This window comes from Octopus bimaculoides, chromosome 3 (genome assembly GCF_001194135.2).
Source record: "Octopus bimaculoides isolate UCB-OBI-ISO-001 chromosome 3, ASM119413v2, whole genome shotgun sequence".
Lineage (NCBI taxonomy): Eukaryota > Metazoa > Mollusca > Cephalopoda > Octopoda > Octopodidae > Octopus > Octopus bimaculoides.
In genome coordinates this window covers 143,319,297-143,322,520 of record NC_068983.1, presented here as the reverse complement: position 1 = coordinate 143,322,520, position 3,224 = coordinate 143,319,297, and the positions used below count along the sequence as shown (strand labels likewise).

Below are 3,224 nucleotides of genomic sequence, written 5' to 3'. Positions count from 1 at the left end.
TATATATATATATATATATATATATATATATATATATATTAGTTGACAGTCTACTCTGAGATTCACCCTTAGCTGGACAGTTCATGATTCTTGAACAGCCCAACTAAGAGTGATACTCAAAATAGACCGTTAACTTTGATATTGTTTGTGTGTGAAGGACTATTATATCCGAGTTGCAGGTAGTTGGACTCTACAGTTAGATAGATCACTATAATATTTAGTTACATGATGTTATGTGCATTTCATTAACAATGAATAAATATCAGTTTACATACAAAAAATTTCATAAGCTGATTGCATTGTCAAATTTTCAGAGATTCCACAACTCTCATAATCTTTAGTATTCATATTGGACTGTTGATGATGATGATGTATTGGCTATTATAATAACTGGTGATGATGTTAACATTCCTTGTTGAAATTATCACTGGTTGTTCTGCACTCTTGAACTCTGGAATAAAGAAAAAATTTCTTACTTGAGAAACAGGTATGGGTTGGTAGTAGGAAGAATACCTTGATATATAAAGTATTGTGTGTGTGTGTGTGTGTGTGTATGCACAGCCAAACTGCTGGATCAATCTGTACTTGAGAAACAGGTAAGCATTGGTAGTAGGAAGGGCATTTGGCCATAAAATACTACCTCAAATAACTCCCCTTCTAATCCAAGCTTAGCATGGATAAACAGGTATTAGATGAATGAACAAACTGGAGGAAAATAGCTTTTAGTACTTACTGACAGTCTCTCTAGCATGATATATATATATATACACACATACATATATACACACACACTTTTGGTCTATTAGTGGCTGACAGTAGGGACAAAATGCTTGTCAATTTACTATGACAAACAGCTAATTGATTTATTAGCTGAATCCATCTTTCAATTTGAACTCAGCTCTGCAAGCTAGTTGGTAGGAGAGAAAAATAAGATAACAGAATACATTTAGTCTTGTCATTCCATTTACTAATTCAAAATCGTACTGGTGTCAATTGTGCTTTTCACCCCTCTATGATGAATAAAGTAAATAATATGCAGCAGTTAATTTTGTTGATTTTTACCTGTACTTCTTTAAAAGATTTGCTTTCTTCCTTATCAAAAGAAACCATTGTTATCTCAAAGTTTAACATAAAAATGTTTAAGCAGATATTTATCATTTTAGTTTCTAATAGCAAGAATACCAGCAGGCAGTGGTTATAAAGCAAAATCTCTGTATTCACCTAATAAATATATCAACAGTGACTTAGCTACTACCAATGTAAATAATTTTGTTTCTATATTTTAGGTATCTGGCTGCAGCTAAGATTTATCATCCGTTGTTTTATCACATATAATATTTTTTTTTATTTTGCATACATTTTCACTCACTGTTGTTTGCTGTGTTTTTTTCTTTTTCTTTCTTTTTTTTGAACATTCATTGTTGTTTTCCTTCGTTTTGCTCTTTAGCATTTAAATTGGTTATATCTGACTTAAAATATTCTCTCTGCTTTATGTTCAAGCTGGCTAGATCTGACCTTTCACACCTAATCTGCAACATCATTCTAAAAATACACTAACATATCAAAATCTTGAAGCTACAACATAATGCATGATTAATTCAAAACAATGTAAACAAATAAGCATTACATTTGACAGAGTAACCTGTATTTTAACGGGTTAAACTAGGTCAGCTCTGACTGAGCAAGCCTATACTCAAAAACAATACAGCTCTGACCAACCAACTGACTAGCATCCCTCCCACCACTAATTTCAGGCATTGTACCTAAATTAGAAATAAGTGTAGACATATCATCTTGGTAGTACAATATCCAATATGACCTTATTTTTTTTTTCTTTGAGATAATATGATGTCTTAATGCTAACCACTTTAAGAGAAACAAAGTAGAACCTGTTTCATCAGATAGGCAGATCTATTGAGGCAAGAAGAGTTGTTTCTTGACCCAAAAGCAGATACTGGTTGTGGCTATTCTGCTCCAACCAGTGGTTGTGACCATTCTGAACACTTAACCATATAGTTTAGCACCTCAATCTTATATCCACTGTACTTCAGGAATTCTTTAATTATTTGTAAATTTAGTGGTTTAATGATAATGTTATTCCTGTCAAAGATCATTTGTTCATGTCTTGATATTCTCATATCATGTTTTGATACTCTCATACCATTCCCCTTTCACCCTGTTTACTAGCTACATTAGCCCATATGAACAGAGACTACAAGGAGCTGTGAATATTTTTTTTCTTGAAGGGTACATGGCATCCTCACTAGTTTTGATGATGCCATGAAATTACCTAATATCCTCTGTAAAGCAGTTTGTGAATAATTGGAGATAATATAAGGTCAAAAGAACCTTCAGTCTTGACTCACTGAGGATATAACACCCTCTCCAATGCTAGTGCCATGATAAAATCTTCTCAGTACACTCTGTAAAGTGGTTGGTTTAGGAAGGACATCCAGTCATAGACACCATCCTCAAAAATAAAATGTACAATCAAGGTGTGGTTCTCATTTGGTATAGAAACCTAGTTGCTTCAAATAAGAACTGACTTCGATCTTGACAACCCATGCCAGCATGGAAAGTGAGCATAAAACAATGATAATATCTATATTTATATGATGAATCTTTCTCAGAATTTCCAACTATGAGTTTTCAGCTGTTCAGTCAACTGAGCTGCCAAACTCATTGAACCAGTTGTGTATTCATTCCAGAAGAATGTTTACTCTTGACATGATTATTCAGGCAGAATAAGCATGATACAGTGTCACAAGTCTGGGTCTTTGAATTACTTCTACAATTCAACATGCTTCTGCACAGTTTCTGTCTGCCCAGTTTCACTCACACAGCATGATTAGACATGAGGCTATAGTGAAAATAATAGCTCATGGGATCAAGCAGTGAGATCAAAACAAGGAGCTTCTATTCAGGAGTGAACTCCTGAGCCATTCAGCTATATTACATCAATATTTGTGCGTGTGGTACATGTTTCTGCATGTGTGTGTATATGTATGTGTTTATATGTATGTGTGTATATGTACATGTGTGTGTGTATGTACATGTGTGTGCATATGTACATGTGTGTGCATATGTACATGTGTGTGTATATGTACGCGTGTGTATATGTACATGTGTGTGTGTATATGTACATGTGTGTGTGTATATGTACATGTGTGTGTGTATATGTACATGTGTGTGTGTATATGTACATGTGTGTGTGTATATGTACA

General features: G+C 33.9%; 1 protein-coding gene and 1 long non-coding RNA gene across 4 annotated transcripts in view; one reads left to right on the top strand and one right to left on the bottom strand.

Moving 5' to 3' along the window:
- LOC106878292 (sodium/potassium-transporting ATPase subunit beta-1-interacting protein 2) overlaps window positions 1-3,224 on the top strand; it is a 210,762-nt gene that overhangs the window by 132,505 nt on the left and 75,033 nt on the right. The gene's annotated exons all lie outside the window — the stretch shown is intronic.
- LOC128247349 (uncharacterized) overlaps window positions 1-3,224 on the bottom strand; it is a 16,305-nt gene that overhangs the window by 4,302 nt on the left and 8,779 nt on the right. Inside the window, exon 2 of the long non-coding RNA XR_008263745.1 lies at window positions 276-451. This is a non-coding gene — a long non-coding RNA (uncharacterized LOC128247349). The remainder of the gene's footprint in view (window positions 1-275; window positions 452-3,224) is intronic.